Source organism: Buteo buteo, chromosome 1, assembly GCF_964188355.1.
Source record: "Buteo buteo chromosome 1, bButBut1.hap1.1, whole genome shotgun sequence".
NCBI classification, from domain to species: domain Eukaryota; kingdom Metazoa; phylum Chordata; class Aves; order Accipitriformes; family Accipitridae; genus Buteo; species Buteo buteo.
Window position 1 is genome coordinate 70925415 of NC_134171.1, and position 18855 is coordinate 70944269.

General features: G+C 41.1%; 1 protein-coding gene across 1 annotated transcript in view; it reads right to left on the reverse strand.

Annotated features, from left to right (window-relative positions):
- The window catches only part of GAB1 (GRB2 associated binding protein 1), a 145651-nt gene that overhangs the window by 125522 nt on the left and 1274 nt on the right, over positions 1–18855 (reverse strand). The gene's annotated exons all lie outside the window — the stretch shown is intronic.

Below are 18855 nucleotides of genomic sequence, written 5' to 3' on the forward strand. Positions count from 1 at the left end.
AGCGAACTGCAGCCAGGACGTAGTGAAGGGAACAACAGAACCCAAGCTGTCATCCCTAGGTATGACCGAGTGCCTGCTAGAAAACCACAAGCGTGTCACCGAAAAGGGCAGGGACCACTTTTGAGGGGAAGTTTCCCTAAAAGGTCCGAAGTAAGCTGTGTTCAGTACTGTCCACGGAAAACACTGGCAGGCACAATCTGCAAGTGTCTTGCTGAGCTCATCGCAAGCCTCCACTATCAGCAGCTGCCGAGGGGGCAAGTTATGAAATCAAAATGGCATGCTATTCTTTTTGTCAGTCACTGGCACAAGGCAACAAATACTTGAGTCAATAAAGTTGGAGAGTGAGGAGCCATCACCAAATGCGGTAAAAACGAAATTCAAATGAGTTATTCTAAACAAAAGTAGAAGGCAAGCAAAAAGTCACTATGAATACCAGATTCAGCTACCTTGGAATCATGTATGGCCAGCCAAGGAGGACGTTCCAAAGAAACTGGGAAAAACTGGGAACAGCATGTTCAGCTAGTTTCCCTTCCAAAAATTAGAGTTAAAATAAAAAACATGACATCTCAAACTGTCTGACAAAAGGCTTGCTTTTCCCACAGGGCCTTGTGAATGTGAATTACAAGAACTTAATGTTGTTGAAAGGAAGAAAATTGGATAATCTGAAATGTGGTGCTGGCAAATATCCTTGTGTGCCTTCTGGTTAGAAAAAAAAGAAGAGCGCTGATGTTAGCACCACTGCTCGAAAAAGGTAGACTCTGATTCCGGACCTGAGCAGCCATGGACATACACTTCAATTGTATCAGACATAGCGATGGAAATAACTATAAAAAGCTGATCATAGCAAGGTGGGAGGGGACAACCAGTAGAGAAGTGAAAGCAATTCATTTGATAAAGGTTATTATCAGAAATCTTTGTGCAGCTCACATAGCAAAGTACTACAGAAAGAGCATAAAGAAAGTCTCAGGGATACAAGAGGAAAAAAAATCCCTTATGAAAAATCTATTTGAATGTGAACATAGAGAATACAATGAATTTCCAGTTATCAGAGAGGAAGGTATTATATTATCACAATATTTTATCACCAGACTCATCTCAGGTTGACATGTAAGCAAGGGTCACGGCATCAAGAGAAGTACATCGGAGCAAAGGCTGTCAAATTCACATAAAGTGTGTTTAATTTTTATAATTTTAGAAAGGTTGGGGTTTTTTTCCCCTTCAGTAGCCAGTTAATCTAACAAAGTTTGCTTAACAGTATGTTAGCTTCAATTCACATGGATGGTCTTGTAGGATCTGAGGGATCAGCTTAGTAATATTTTGTGTAACAGTCATTCTGCAGTCCGGTAACTGCTGGCAATCTTGAAATGTATAGCTCTGTATAAGCAAACTGAATATATGTGTGTATATTCTTAGTGGATAAAAGTTGCTGGCAACCATCAAGTAAAGGGAAACTTGCTGGCTGTAAAAATTGACAAGGCTAGCAGTTTTTAATTTCTCACTTCTCAGAGATCTTTTCTAAAGGATGAAGTACTTTTCCAAGCAGTGGAATGCAGCTTAAAATGCAGTGTTGCAATAAGCGTCTATCTAGTCTGGGAAAACAGGTTATGTTTTTAGACATATTAGCAAAAACTGTCTTAATTAACTCATTTTAAAATATCATTTAGCCTCCTGCATGAATGGTGAGAGGAACAAATTTAAAATATTAGGCCTATGAATAGCTAACATATTTTCTAAGGCCCTGACTGTAAGGGGAGCTGAATTTTACTTTAAAACACATTAAACCAGGTACTGATGCATTAAAAAAATACTTTTCTTTCTGTCTCCAGATAAAGTTGTCATAGCTGGCATTGTTTCATCAGTGCTGAATTCTAATTCTCGTGACAATACTGTGACACAAAGCCCAAAATGTAGACATTTCTGTATCCCACGGAGTTTTTAAGCTGAAAGACAAACCAGATAAGCCAGGACACAAGGAAGGATTAATTCAGAAAATTCCAAGTTGGTTTCTGTTTCTCCCTCCTCCCTTTCTGTGGCTTGATGGTGGTCTGCAATCCTCTCAGCCCATATCTCCTACTGATGCTAATGCAGTGGTGACGGACTCCTCCTGTCCTGGCAGGAAATCAGCCTCAAAGGGCTTCCAGTTTGCATCTTGTAGAACTGGCTTTGTCACTACGAAAAGATGAGTTTACTGGAAGGCAAAATCCTAAATTAAATAAAAACTAATGCTTGTGATTAAGAAATCTTGATCTAACTTTTGCAGTGCAGAAGTATAATCAGTATATCAACCACATCTGGAAGGTGCTTTGGTTTATTCAGGAGACACTGGAATGTGAATGTGGGCTAGGCTGGGCCATTATAAACTTGAAGAATGTAGGTCAGGCACATTGCAAATCTGTTATCACATCTTTTTTCCAGAAACAAGATGAGAACATTTGAAAAATAAAAGCCAAACAAAACCTTAGGGTCAATTATTGATGTTACACCGTGGTTGAATTTGACTCAAAGATCAAAGTCCATCATTTACAAGTAAATGATCTTTTATTTATGTAGTTAGGTGTTGATCAGTATTTCCCTTCTGATGTCTTTACCAGCAGTTTCTTATTTTCCTTAATCCTCTTCCTTCTGCACTGCATATCATAGAAGAAATTATCTTCTGAAAAAACCTGCTGTTTTCTCTGAATGTAACAAAGGTTGGAAGTAGAGAAATGGTGGACAATCCTGATTGCTGGTGCTGTGGCAGTGTCTAGAAATGGAGGTTCTTAGGTAGAAACTTGTAATGGTATTTCCATAGATAATTGCTTTTCTTCATGAGTTTGTCTCGGTGATTCCTTGAGCAGGACCCTTCTCTCTGGCCCTTCCCGCAGTCAGGTGCACTTTCAGCAGCTGTGAAATTCAAGTTCTTTTTTTCCCAGAGCACAGGTGGCAATTTTCCTACCAGACCTCATCTCTGAAGTTGTTAGGCAGGTGGGAGTGGACCATTTAGATATCTTTGGATAATTATATTATAGTTATATCACCCTAGCCTGTTTTCTGCTCTCGGTGGGTATGCCAAGGAGTGAGGAAGCTCAAGTCCCCTACAGACCCATGAGACAGAGAGATATCTCACTGATCCTTCCATTCACAGTTCTTGGTGCTGCTTCTCAGGTCTCTCATCCCAACCTCGTCAAGCTTGGACGTTGCCTTCGGCATTACCTCTCTCGGAGTAGAAGTCCTAAGGATGACAAGACTGGTTCTTGTCCAAGATCTAAGAGCAGTGTGAGTGACAACAGCCACTGAGAGATGTCAGTTCTCCAGAACATTTATTTTCAGATTCACGGGCAGATTTGTGAGGCCCAGATCACCAGGGCATTGTGCAGATTCAAGGAACCAGTTTCTCCTAAAGCACCAACCAGTAACACCAAGTCTTCTGAACCAAGAGGTTATGTAGCCCCAAATTTCTGCAGGCTCCAGAATCACAGCAATTATAGGTGTGCAAGCCTGATTCCTCAGGTTCCCTATCGAAGGCTTGACTTTCTTGTTGCGCAGAAGTGGATAATGAGGTGCAATTTTAGTTTAGCAAAAATTCTGTGTGCTGAGAGCTTCTGTCCTGTATTTTTCCTTTTCCCCAGATGGTAAACATTGCAGTAATAATTGTAGCAGTAGAGTGGATATTACTCTTGTCTGCAAAGTGTTTAAGTACTGAAAAATATACCTGAGACATTAGGAAGTAAAAGAGGGTGTAGTCTATTTTCAAAGGCAGTTATCCAGTTCCAGGTGGTTGGAGGGCAAGATCAGAGCATTCATTCATGATGTGGGTGGTCTGGACTGAGAGCGGAACACTGTGCAAGGGAGTGGACTGCACAGTGGGAGAAAGAAAGGTTGAATTTATTACTTTTTAAACTTTATTCTGTTAAGTAGAAGTTATTCATGGAATATCCATAAAGGCAAAGTTGTTGGTAGAGCTGGCAATACTTAGTTTTAATTTACTAAAGATATTTAAGAAGAACTTGGGAGGAAAAAAAAAAGAGGAAATTAATTTTCAAATTAAAAGTGGCTGTGGGGTAAGTGCTTAGCTCTAAAACAATTCTGAATTTTGGAAAACCTGGGTCCAAATATCTTGGGCCATGGCAAGCTCTATTTCTTTTTAAAAAACTTTATTTTATAGCCCCAGGGGTCTCCCTGTGCTCATTCCATTTATAGACCATAAGGGCTTTTTTAGGAGGACAGGGTAAGTGTCTTCCTCTGCTGATGGAATAACAGGACCCTCATCATAAGGGGGGTTTTGGAAGTGCTACAGTGGTGTAAATTACCAAAATCAACTTTCTGGCCAATAGGTATGGATTCCAATCCATTACTCATAGGCAAAATACTCCATAATCATATTACCAGTTTTACAAGCACAGCTTTTGCAACCACATTTTAATCTGGTAGGCATTTGCCTGTCAAAGAGAGGAAATGCTTTTCTTGTTTTAATTAAAAAAAAATAAATTGTACTTCTGCACTCCGTGGAACATTTACGCCCGAGTGTGTGATGCACCGAAGATGGGAGCAGGTGCATGACTTCTGCAGCACTGCTGGGAAACGCTGGACCAAAGCCTCTGTCAAGATTACTGAAAAAAGACCTATTATTAGTGGCATCAATCCCATGTATGACAGCACAGAGTTTGGCCCATTATACTCTCAAGGTCACTAAAGCAAGGTCACTAAAGACAGCAAATAGAGAAAATGGAGAAAAAATTATTCTAGAGCAGCTCAATTGGAGCACGTGAAGAAGGAAGCAACTTTACCATCCATTTTGCATGTAATATACCCTTTCAAAGTCAGCTATAATTGGTCTAAAAGGTTTAACCTATTTGAGGCAAGTTTAAGGTTGGAATTTTGTTTAGGGAAACAGAAATTAATGTTGCCTACATTCCTGGAAAAACAGTATGTTTGAGTGTGTTCTATTTAACTCTTGTTATGAGCTACTCCCAAACAAAATTGTAGAGGGACCAGAGAGGATGTGCAGTCTCCATCCCTGGAGGTATCAAAACCCATAGGGAGGGTTGACCCTGCTTTGAGCAGGGGGTTGGAGAAGACCACCTCCGGAGGTGACTGCCAGCCTCAGTGGTTCTGTGATCCTGGGACTGTACTCCATCCTGTTTTAAACAATATCTGGAGAACATTGCTTCCTGGGACTCTTGAGTGGTTTAGAATTGCATCCAGCCAGGAGTTTAATTCTGTTATGCTTTTGTTGTGGATGAACTCCAGTAGGCACCTGAGCCCTCACTCACCCCTTCTCAGGCGGGACAGGGCGGGAGAATGGGAAGGGCAAAAGTGAGAAAACTCAGGGGTTGAGATAAAGACAGTTTAATAGATAAAGCAAAAGCTGCACACACAAGCAAAGCAAAACAAGGAATTCATTCACCACTTCCCACCGGCAGGCAGGTGTTCGGCCATCTCCAGGAAAGCAGGGCTCCATCACGCCTAACGGTGACTTGGGAAGACAAACACCTTATCCCCAAAGTCCCCCCTTCCTCCTCCTTTCCCCAAGGTTTTATTGCTGAGCACAATATTGTGTGTCCCAGCTGCATCCCCTCCCAACTCCCAGTGCCCCCCCAGTGTACTCGCTGGTGGGGCAGCATGAGAAACAGAAAGCCTCAACACTGTGCTCAGCAACAGCTAAAACATGCGTGTGTTATCAACACTGGTTTGGTCACAGATCCAAAACATAGCACCATACAAGCTACCACAAAGTAAATTGACTCTATCCCAGCCAAAAGCAGCATACCAGTTCTTTTTATTACCGTAGTGCTTATTGTCCTCAACTATCTCCTACGGTCACTTCACACGCAGTCAGCAAAACCAGTATTTCATACTTATTCCAACATTTTTTCTTTGTTCAAACAGCAATTCCAACAAGCTAGTTCCGTAATTTTTCTAAAAAAGAAATTCTGTGCATCAGATGTATTCAGCAACTCTGTAGTTGTAAAAGTCTTTGCCAAAAGAAACCCCGTAGCCGACTGGCGTCACACGTAACAGCTCCAGCAAGAGGAGCTCTTGGCTGCTGGCTCATTTCCATTCTCCTTTGCATCCCTATAAATCAGGAGTCAGTTATTTCGGACTCAAAGGGTGTAAGCGGGAACTGAAACTGGGTTTAGGCTTCCCTACTTCGCACTGCTATCAGACTGTTGTGCTGCGGGCAGCCACGAGCTACCAGATGTCCCAAAGCCACATCGCCTGCGGCTTTCTAAAGCCGTTGTAGCTTACAAACTCACAGCGGTCACCTGGAGGGAAGACATCTGCGTCCCACGTTTTTTACTAGTTAAGCTAACTAGAAGAAGTATTGATTAAAAAAAAGAACAGAAAATTAGAAGGCACTCAACGGAGAACAGAGAAAAGGCAATTGGGACTGACTCGACAGTGAGCTGGAGGGGAAAAAAAACCATTAACATGAGATACTATTAGCTATTGCATGTAGCTGTGGAAGGCTGGTGGATGGCTGAAGGTAACTGGAACACCCCAAAGAGAGAAATCTAGTGATTACCAGCCTCCTCCTGTGGTTTAGTGCCTGGTGTATAATGTCCCGAATACATTAGATATTACAGGCTCATTCATCACAAATGCGCTTTAATGGAACCAAAGGTCAGGGTGGTAAAATTAATGCTGGGGAGAAGGAATGGCCTAAGTGTATGTGGAAGTGGGGAGATGGTTATTTCTATTTTAGTAAGTTAAAAGATTGCTATGTATTTGCGTATACAAAGCTTTTGAAAGGCCACAAAAGCAAGCAAAGAGTACAGAATTGCTGGGCTTATGAGCATACAGATGATGGTTATTATAAAGCTCAATTACAAAATCCTAGATACACTAGGTAAACATTAAAAGACAGTTTTAAACTAACAAAAACAAAAAATAAAGATGCTAGAAGGCACAATCCATCCCTGTTGTGAGAATGCTGTAACAGCCACAAAAAAGGAAACTTAAGCACGCAATAGGAGCTTTATCCCAAGCTATTTCATTTTGCTTTGCCAATTTAGTTCAGATTTTTAATGTACCTTTCTGACAGTCTTGAGAAAATTGTATGTAGAAGAGTTAGCAAGAGACTGTCTCGCAATTGGGACTTTATGAGATGTCAGAGAAATAAATGTGGCAAAGACTTCAGAGATCACTAGGGTCTCCAGCTGAGTCACTGAAGAAACTGTAAGCAAATACTATGGGAACCAGTAAGTCCCATTAGAGGCTGTATGCACATTTCTAACTTGCTCTGCACGCAAAAGCAGCTCAGAAGAAAAATTCCATATTTATGAAATCTGAATTCACTTCAGAATATTTTAATAACAATAATAGCTTGATTAAGATCTAAGTGAAACTATGAAGCTCTAAAATGAGTTATTTTAATAGTACATAATTTTCCCTTTTGAAGCTTTGCCTAGAAAGGAGTTAATCCTCATGGACTAAAGAACACAACACACATAGGAAAGACCTTTTGAATGGTTATTCATTTCTGTAATGTTAATGACACATAAGCAATTGTGCAGGCCCCACCCACACAATTAAGATGGCAAAATCAAGCCCTCTTAAACCCAGGTATTGCCAAAACTTAAGATTGCCTATACAATTGCTGTTCAGCCCCCTTCCATGTGAGCTTTGTGATAATGTCCTTAGTTTTATGGGTAAAAACTGCTTTTTTACACCGGAGTCTGCCTTTGTACAGAATTGACTGTTCAAAGAGCTCGATAACTGTAAGATATTTAGTCTTCACAATTCAGCTAGTGACCTACTTATTACCCACCATCTGAAGCCCTCACAGAATCTTTAATTTCTGTGTGTGAAGGGAAGCTGCAGGAAAGATAATGATGAGATCATGCCACTGAAAAAGGTACCCTAATGCATACACAACACAAGAGGACTAAATTAGGGATGCTCAGAACAACCTCAAGAGTTGCGTTTTCAAGCATTTCAGCACTTCCTAAATATATTGCATCTAATGATCTGATTTCTGAATGTTATTTCCTGGGGTTTTTTTTATGTCTGAAGACCCAGCAATAAGACACCATCAAGAAAAGGGCTGAATTCTAATATGCACTACTGCCATGTAATTGAACAATTAATAACAGGAGAAGATTTATGATAGGGGTTATTCTTTCCCCAACATAAATTCTGTGACAAAATGATGAAGTAGAAGAAATTGCCAAGGATATCCAGTCTGAATCTCTCTACTCACGTCCCTTGAGAAGATGTGTGTTCTCACATCTCTGACCTGAGTAAACACTGTTGTTTAGGTCTGGCTTGGGAGCACTACTTCCCAAAAAGCTAAGCTGAACCAAAGTTTCACAGCCACTGAAAAGGAGAATTTGCCCTCCCCTCCATCCTCTTGCTTGCACAATGCTACTTCTTTCCTTGCGCTGGCTGTCCTGCTTGCTGGATCTTCCATTGAACCGAATCAGCTTGTTCACCGTCAGAGTTCTTCTTGTAGCAGTAGTTTTCCACCAAATTAGTGAATTCAGGCACAGCACGAAGGTGCCGGTGTTGGCACAAACTGAACTGGTGGAGGAGTAGAGCCAGCCAGGAGTGGAAAGAAGGGGAGAGGCAGCAGACGACCTTCCTCTTTCTCAGCCATTTGCTGTTCAGTCAGGTTGTCCTCCCTGGTTAACCTGGAGCCTCTGACTCTGCCATTTTACCAAGGGTGCAAGAAACGGAGTTTTAAGCTGAGCTTAAACCAGCGTGTGCCTCAGCCGCACCCGAGTGGAACGGTGCGAGGGACAGAAGAGCCGCTCCTCTGGCTCCAAGGTGCTCTCTCTGCTTGAGTTTCAGCGGCTTCCCATACGCAAAGGAAGAACTACGGCTTTCCCAGATAGGTCAAAAGACATTTTGACGGAGGGAAGCATTTGGCAATCCAAACGCAGGGAGGGTTGCTCCCTGCTCGCCCTATGATGCCTCGCCCAGACGGCAGCGGTTCATTCAGCCCCCCCCCCACAACGCGAAACTCCGCGAAGCCTTAAGACGTTCCGTTTCCACGAGGCCTGTGGCACCTAGCTCAACTGACGAGACCGTGTTGACATTGCAAACTCAGTCAACGCTGCCTGTGACATCAGTGTATGACATCACCTCAGGAAGTACGAAAATAACGAGTTGCAGCTCATAGCACTGTGCTCATCAATGCTCATAGCTGGGAGACTTCTATGTCCCCAGCTCTGAGTGTGAAAAGGATGAATAGGTCTTCCATTTCTATCGCGCACACGTCTAAACATCCCATCTCCGATGGGTACCTTGCAATTAGATGCTCCTGATGGGCAATGGGGGGGGGGGCAAATTATTTCACCTCCCTTTGCGTCGTGCGCCTTCCTGCTTCAGAAGGTGGTGTTGCAAAGTGCCGTTCATTCGTATCTGTGATGGGAGTTTATATTTCTCTATATTTACGTCTCTGGATTTCAGGCAACGACTTGTGCGAGACGTGATATTATCTCAGCACTGGTGTCACATAAGCTTGTATTTATAGGGATTTATTTCTTGGCCATCTCAGAAGGAAATGATCTAATTACAGACTAATATAGTAGGATCATTATGATGTTAGCTGCCCAAGCCTTCTCATTATAAGACCCCTTTTTGCATTGTCTGTAATTTTGAAGTTTTAACTCTTTGACCTGATTTCCTTCATCCCATGAGGCTTCTTCAGTCTTTTTTTTAAATAAAATTTTCTGCCAAAACCCATACTAATTTCCAAGAATGCAGCTCAAAAGAGAGATGCTATTTTCCTGACGCTAAATCTTCCATATGAAAACTCTAGCCTACACGTAGCTTTGAGCAGGGACTAGAAATTCGGGGTGCGGGGGGAGTTAAGGGATTGTCCTTTGAAAGTCGAATGAAATTTAGTGATGTAGCAAATGTCTGGAAAAACTGCAGTTTGCACATGTTCAGTAGAGACTTGCCAGAAGTTCATAATGTAACTCTTCAGAGATGCTGTCTGCAACAAGCACACTAGACTTCATGAGGCTTTTCTGCGGCAGGAAGGTTTATAACCTAATACCACTAATAATTGCTCCTTCAGATCAAGTTGCAGGTCTGTGCAGCAGATTTAAAGTTTCTCGCCTGCTGATAAATCCTGTTATTGTCGGTACAATTACACAGTTGAATTTTCCTTGTTTGCATCTTTCATAAGCTTAAGAAATCTGGCATAAAAACTTTCCTTAAAAAACCTCCAAAACAACAGTATAAAAACCATACAAAGTGAGTATTATTATCCCCATTATACAGATTTGCATCAGGCATATGTGAAGTTTAAAGCCAAACGTATCCATTCATTTTTGGGTACCCAACCAAGAAGTAAATTATTTTTTTTTTTTTTTTTTTTTTTTAATTTTTCTGAGCACATGGCTTGACACAGCTGTAGCTGTCTGTTCTCAGATTCCTGCAAATCTGTTTCAGGTCTCAGAGTCAGGCACTGGAAGAATAGGGAATGTACAAGATAAAGACTACCTGTGAAAAACATGGAAACAAAAAAACGATCTCACACAGCCCACATCTGAACTTGTATTACATCGGGCAGTACAGCTAAGATGGGAAAGAGACTTCCTGACTGAGGACTGACTTACAGTAATATGCTTTCAAAACAGTATTTCTATAAAGTTACCCACCAAGATTAAACTTTATATGATGTAAACAGGCATATTCATTTCCCCAAAAGTATTTGGTCAGACCAAAGTATCAGTTTAAGTCTTTCTGTGGGTTTTCTCTCTTGTTTGTTTATATGAACAAAAATAGTATGAAATTATTAGTATATTTTATCTTGAAAAAGTATAACCACTGTTTGTACAATAATTATGGCAAATATTTGTATAGCAAAGATGTTACATAGATACCAAGATAATAATGATTTCATTGTAAGTTTAAACCTTTCATTGTGATGTATTACACAACAATACCTTTTATTTCAGGAAAACTGAAGTCTAGCTACAGTAATCACTATTACACTGTGAACTCGGGCACTGGAAAAAGTTGATGACAACTGGATGTAGCGTTAGTCACGCAGTATCAAAAAATAAGCGGAAGAAATAAAATACATAATATTTTCTTTAAAACTGTTGAACCATTCTAACAAACACACAGAACCACTTGTAATTAAGATAAACACAACATCCTCTTACCACTGCTGTGCTTACAGCTCTTTCAAATAACACATATGGTTTGTACTTTAATCGAATGTGCTTAGACCCTTTTCTCCTAATGAACGATTGTGTGTGTTGTAGTTGGGAAGCAAAACAAGACTAAGTTAAATACACTCTAGCTGCCTTAACTCAATTTCCTTGTATTTATGGATTTATATTAAATCCCTAAGGTTATTTTAAAATTGTTTTCAGTGTTATTTTATCATTAATCTTATTATCATCCAAAAAAACTGGCTGCAAATGATTGCTTTGAGGATTGGCAAACACATTTGTACAGCTTGAAACAATTTATTGAAAACATGTTGCTTACATAAGAGAACACACTGTCTTTAAATGCTGTTGGTAAGAAATGTTCATTTCTTGAATTTCCATTCTATTTGTGGACTCTGAAGACAGGAGAAATACAATTTAAAGTGCACCTACAGGTTGCGTACCTTTTTAACCTCAAGAGAAGGGATCTTGTCTCGCTGCGACTTTGCAATGGGCTCCTCAGTGGTGGCATACAGCAGCACACAAGCCAAGGTAACATGCCTTTTCGAAATACTTCATCTTTTCTCCAAAGGAGAAGCCTGTAACCAGCCATGTTGGAAACTAGTGAACACTGGTTTAATAATGAGAAGGATTTTAGTTTCAATTCAACAGAACAATCATTTGTAGCCAAATGTACTTCTGTGGGCATAGTAGGCACAATAAATAAAGATTTACTGTAATGCGTTTCCTTACTTTTTCCCCCCATATATTTGCCACATCTATAATACTTCAGTCATTTGTGCATTTACATGACTCCCTAAGATGAAATATAATTATCTTTGCTATTACATAGCTGGTGAAAATGAGGTACAGCCAGAGTTACACAGAGCATACCTAGAAGAGCAAAAGTATGACACCCCCCCCACCCCAAAAGGGTGAGTCCCAGTTCAAACAAGAGGAGATTTCCTCTTTCACATGCCGATGTAAGCTCTAGGGGCCAGATGTAGTCACTGACAATTATTAGCATGCGAACTCCACGCTTCCCCGCCCCCCCCCAGCACGACCATAACCATCTCCCCTCTCTGGGACAGACGGTGGGTGTCCTGCCGGGGGGGGACGGGGACGACACAGTCTGGGACTTTCCTCGATCGTCAGCTAAAGCAGCAAACCAAACCGCCCCGTCTGTTCTAAATTTTTAAGAAATGCATCTTCACTTTCCAGAAAGCAGCTTATTTCAGATGCCATTTTTAGCTGACACCTGATTCTTAACAATTTATGTTGCCCTTTATGCAGGTTTTGAGATGATTATGTGATTTTCTTCTGCAGTTGTAAATCCCGTTACTTCTGCTATCTACGTAAGCAGCACATACAGAGTTTTTCCCCTCATTCTGCTTTCCTGGTTTTCCACTGATCAAGTACCTCGTCATCTGCTTTTCTGAAGAACACAGAAGCCCAGAGCTTTTCATCATGAATAGTTTCTTATGCTTTCATTAACTTGGGAAGGGGAAAAAAAGGAATAAAAGGAAACTCTGGAGTTTGCAATGTGTGCAAGTGTCATAAAATCGCAAACCTTTTAACAGAAGTTCAGCCCTGAGAGCATCTTCCAGAGGGACAAAAGAAATCTATTGACTTTCAATGGGAAAATTCTGCTACAACACTTCTAGGTCAAGATTTTTAAAAAAGTAATCTCAATTTCTGTAAGTCCATCTACTTGGTTAGATATGAAGTTCTGCCTGCATATCTGTCTGCACTTCAACTTCATACAAGCCCAGCAGTCCAACTTGACTCTCCTACATATTTTTTTTTTAATATCCAATTTTGAATTAAGAGAGTGACATATGTGCTTAGGCATTCAGAATAGCTTCCTTTTAAAATTAAATATAGCTGTCTTTTAAAAAATTAAGCTTTGGAAACACGCTAGATAGAAAGATTCCCCCAACCACAAGTATGCATAACTTACAATCACAGCCAGACTTCAAAGATTCTGCCTTTACACCCACACCAGGGTCTTTTTTATTGCAATTCTTTTCTAAACAACTAATTGCCTGCTAAGCGTTAAATAAGCAATTTACATTTTCCCCTTTATTCTTCACGGGGCAGTTGACATAATGCTGAGAGCACAACTACCAGCTTAACAGACAGCAACACAATTTTGGTCAGGTCACTCCACCCTGGTTTCCCAGGGATGTGAGGTGTGTATAATGACTTTTCTCCTGTTTCATCGTGCTGCAAAGGTTAGTCGAGTAACTTTTACCATGTTCTACTTAAGGTCTAATTCAGCATCTCCTGCCAAGTAACTACGCCTTGCTTAAATTGATCACAGATAGTTTAGCAATGGTTTTGTCACTGCTTTGACTCCAGAAAGCTCATTTTTTTTGTACAGAAACTGCACAACCACTGGCAAAAATTCTGCAGCTCGACTTGCACGTTGAGCTTTATGTGTTGCCTCTGGTTACCCGGTAAGACGCAAGCGCCTGTGTGTTTGTTTGCCTGAGTGCCTTAAAACAAAGGTCAGCTTTGGGGAGTCGTATTTGTGCTCCGCTGGAATCTCCTTTCTTCCCGACCTGAGCAGCACGTCTCTTTCCAGAGCTGCTGCCAAGGGAGGGGGCTGCACAGTCCCAGCCACCTCCTGTCACCGCGCTCTGAAATGATGCCCAGTTAAATGCTATGGGTGCCACAGCTTAGCATATAGATTGATCCAGACAGCTAAAAGATTTCTGAAAGACAACACCGGGCTTGTATTTCTGGCCCTTTTTCCCCTTTCGTCTCTTCTACTGAAATTCTCACTAAGAAAAGAATCCAGAAAACTATTATCGAAACCTAAGAAAACCTCCAGCCATTTGTTATTAAGTTACTCGCCTAAAGACAGTGAGAGACAGATTTTGATAACAAGATCATAAAAAAGCGAATGTTTACTGGCGCTTGCAGTAGATCATGCTTATCTTGAGATATTCCAAGGGCATTTTCTTATATATTGAGTAACGTTTAAAGATCAGTGGTCAGGTTTTCACAGCTATAAGATATTATGTCAGGATCAACGGCCTGCTTTTTATTTAGACACAACTGACTTTGCAGCCTCTTTTTGTTTGGCAACATATAAACCAGTCACACAAAACCAACTGATCCCAATGACTACCAGGTAAGTAGAGAGTTTACTTTCTAATCACCTCATTAGGTCAGCACTATTCACTGACATACAATTACATTGATACAGGCACTAAAAATAGTTCACCTAAATTATTCTTTAAGGTCAAGCCTGGAAACTTACGGTAGCTGTTTCAGTTTTTATGAGCTTTAGATCTTCCTGGAAAGCCACTGGCCCAGCCCTCCTTCCACCAGCTGTGGAAGAAGCCTGGGGAATCTGCCTCTGTCGGTGGTCTAAATTAGGAAAGTGAGTACTTCTGCCCTCTTCACATTCCCAGTTTCTGTTTCAAGGTTACAGTAACTTACAACTCCTGTACAAAGCCTATCTGTTGGTATAAATGCTCAAAATGAGAAGAAACGGAACCAATTATGTCCTGTTGACCAAAGGTTATTTTAATCTGCATTAAGCACTCCTCCAAGTTATTTTATGAAGTGTTTTCAAATAGGCGTATTTTGTAAGTTTTATAAATTTACCTTATTTTCTTAAGACCTTATGGTTTTGTTGTTTATTTTTAATTCTTCCTGACTTCCGTATGTATATCCAGGAGCGTACAATTATCATGGGCAACTTTCCCAAAGTGTTATGCAAGGTGATTTGGGGTTCTGCTCCAGCAGCTTCACCCATGTGTCTAACTATCTTCCTTCTCAACAGTCAATTCCTTCTATCCCCTATCTGGTCCATGCCAAGTCCTCTTTCTCCTTTCCCTGGGAGCCTGTGTTAACTCAATCCCCACACTGAGTTTGCAATATAAGGATCCATCACTGTTACCTTTATTCCTCTCATGGTTACAGTTGTCTTGCTTAGATTTTATACTTTGTGTGCATTTTATGCATATAAATTTTATGCGTCATACGGAGATGTTTATTCTCACCTTCTCCCACGATAGTCCAACCAAAGGAAAGAAGTCCAGAGAGATATCATACTCAGCACACGGTTTCTAAAAATCCTGTTAGAAGCTCGGATGGGGGCAAGAGTGCACATGTAGAATAAAAGCCTACTATGCTGAAGGACGTACCAGTCCTCCCGGTAGATCCTAGGAAGGCACTGAGGACCAAACCAAAATGGCTAGGCTTTCCTGGCTGAATGCAGTAAAGCATTTCAAGCCAACCACGAGCAAGCAATCTTAAGCTTTTCTACTACCTAGATAGCTGACAGGCAGGCAGACTGAAGTGTCCAAGGAAAGGAAACACCTTAAATAGACCGAAATGTTCAAGTATTTTTGCTGAATTAGAAGTACTGCCTGGAGGACACTTCCTTACTAGCAGCTCTGGCTTGGTTTTGGTTACCATATAAAGAATCCCCAAGGGCTCAGTATGGTTTCAGGAACTCGCATGCTATACAAACGTGCAGTCTCCTTCCCTGAAGCCACGTCACCAGGCACTAGAGATGAGCAGCCCAAAAATAATATTTTGGAAAGAGCACTGCCAATCCACTCTTCATGTGAACAGTTTTCTCACTGGCTCGCCTTGAGGTATTAAAAGTTACGATACAGAAGCCCTCCAGGCAATCTTGCCCTCCTGGTATTGTTAGCTTGGTTTTTTGCTCATTTTAGTCTGCTGTGATGAGTTCTATCACTTACCAAGCAGAGTTTTGGTTTTGATTAGTGCATTTAGCCATCTTACTCCTGGGCTACAGCCTTTCCTAAATCTGCAGTTTTCTTCTCGTGCCCTTTCAGAACAGGCTATTCTATTTCTTCTATTTTCTCCCCCCAAAATGTATCTGTCTGGCAAAAAATATTTCCCTTCCCCACGTCAATCAGTTCTAACCGGGTGCTTCCTCTTTTCTTTGTTGTTTCCATAAGGCATGGTCCAGAGAAGAAATGCTGCTTCCCGTTCGCAGAAAAAAAACCCAACAAAACCAAACCCAAAGCCACTGTTTGTCCTCCCTCTCCTCACACCCTGCTAGCCACCACACCATGAGGCCATTTTCCGTTTGTCTGCTGACAGCCACGAAAAATGCCTCCTTGTGCGTTTGGCGGCGGGCAGCTCTCACGCTCCTACTCCAGAGGCAAATCCTGCACTAGGTGTGGGGACCCTCCTGTAGCAGCTACTGCACGCTCGTGGAAGAAAGATGGGAGGCTGAGGGCACTAGTTGAGGCCATATAGTACTTTTTGCAAAGGAGAAGTAAAACCCATCATCTCTCAGCTTTTAACAGAGCACGCCCCAAGAAACACGTTAAATGTTAGACCTGGTTGGGTAGGTGAAAGTACCTCAGATCAGAGTCAAAGATCCAGGCTGCAGCTCCAGGCAGATGTACTGGAACAGGTTTGTGGCCGAAGCAGCGTGTGTTACCCCTGAGTAGGTGAGCTAAAATAACCCTCAGCTCCGGTGGTGCTGAGTGGGAAGAGGACTGCTGAACTCGCAGTGCTGAAAAAAACATAACTACTGGGACGCCAAATGCAAAGCAGGACAGAGTAACGTTAGAGAGACAAGTTTTCATCTTTAAATGCAGAATTCCCTTACTGTGAAAACATCCAGAAAAACCTTCGTCCACCACCATTTGGAACAGCAAGACCCAAGCGACCCAGGATGCCAAGCTTTCCCAGAGCCCCTCAGACTGCCTGCATGCAGCCTCTTAATGCTATATGAGCATCACAAACTCATGTCCTTTCAAACTAATACTACTGGCAGTACAAGTCTAGTATATCCTTAATCTCTAAAAAAAAAAATTAAAAAAAAATAACCAAAATACAGTTAGAGGGGGAGGGAGAAAGAGCTTTATTACATGTGTACACAGATCAAAACAATTTTCTATGCCTATAGGGGTTTGAGAAAAACTACAACAAAACATAACTTTCAATGAGATGTAATTGATGAATGATTTATGGGCTATTTGTGTAGAAGTACTAAGCATGATAAAGTCTCATCTTGATAAATCAGCTCAAATTCCACTAGTGCCATTAATAAATCAAGAGCAGGTCAACTCCATTCTTAATGTTATTATTATGGTGCCTTCTGTCTGCTAATGCAAGTTTTAACATCTTCTTCACACATTAGTATGAGACAGAGATATATATATCTCCTTAGTGACTTAATTAGATAGCAGGATTTTGCATCCTTCATTTAACAGGCAGAACATCTCCCCACTCTCTTCCTCGCACTCCTTTAGCTTTCTGAAGGGGACGTCTATAACACATGGAAGGACAAGTATATACAACTATGATAAAACTGAGCCAAATTAACACGCCAGCCCTTCTAGAAACGGAAGGCTTCCCTCTCCCCTTCTGCAATACCCTCTTCTCAACCCATTCCCTTCGCTCCCCAGCTGTGCAGGTCCCCCCCTCCCTTGTGCTGACACCAGCACTTGTCCAATTGCAAAGTAGGGTGGTGCAATTTACTATCCCAGCAGAACTTAAAAAACCCCAACAAAAAAACAACAACAAAAACCCCAACACCCCACCCCACACCGTTTTGAAAGCGAGCCAGAATATCTGTGGGAACGTTCAGCAGAATAGAAAGGCATTTAAGTGCTTTAAATGGATTTAAATACAGTCACAAACACCGAAGCCAGCTCAAGGTAAGAGGAGAGGATAGGATGATTTTTCTCCCTTCTGATAGCTTCCAGTTGCTTATTTAGCTCATCCACCTATGAAACTTTATCTTAAGACTCTAGGACACGTTTGTGGGATTAAGAATCATTAAAACTACTGATTAGTCTGATTTCTAATTTAAGTTAGTGTAATTAGTTCCTACACACAAGTAATTCTCCACATGTCTTCACTGTGCTCATCAATGCTCATCTGCAGAAAGGGTTGGGCATTGTATTACGTTTAATATCTATTACTAAATATCTTAAAAACTTTAAACTACTTGTAGTATGAAGCATCTTTAAGATGACACAAGAATTACATTTTTTTCATAATGTCTCGATGAGCTTACATCATCTGAAACAGAAGCAGGTTCTGAGCAGCGTGCAAACCCCATTCCTTGTAGCTTATTTCTAAGGATACATGACAGAGAGAGACACAGTACAGATAAAGACTGAGGAGAAATAGCTTCTACAGACTCTTAGAGATCATTTGGAAGAAAAGGGGGACTGAGGAACATACCAAAAGATACACTGTGGAATTTAGAAATCTTAATACAAGTACTGGCATGCTAGTCTGAGTGGCTTTTTCTGTTTTAAAAAAACCCCAGCACGGTAGTTTCAACAACAACCACCCCCCCTCTAAACCCCAAAACAAAATCAAAACCAGTTTCTACAAAGCTATGAACTACTATTTAGTACTAATTTTGCCAATAACACGATTTTATGCACAGAAAGTTAAGATATAAAAACTATGCGTAAAGCTGTATTGGCCAGACACTGCCATACACATGGTCCCTGCTCTGCAGTTTACAAAGAGCTCATGAGGCACTCCCCCCAAAATCAAACAACTTTCTATGTAAACAGCGTATTTCAGCCCCAAATTTAAAAGTGCTTATTAAACTGAACATTCACCAACTTCCTATCTCTGCATTAATCAAATATTATGTATTCTCAGGAATGAGATGATGTAGTATGAAGCTTTATTCCCACGTGTTTAATCTTCCCAGAGAATTCACAAATGGTTGGGGCATGACCAAGATTTGCAGGTGTTTATAGGCTTAGGTTCTCACTTGGCAGTCACTGCCGCA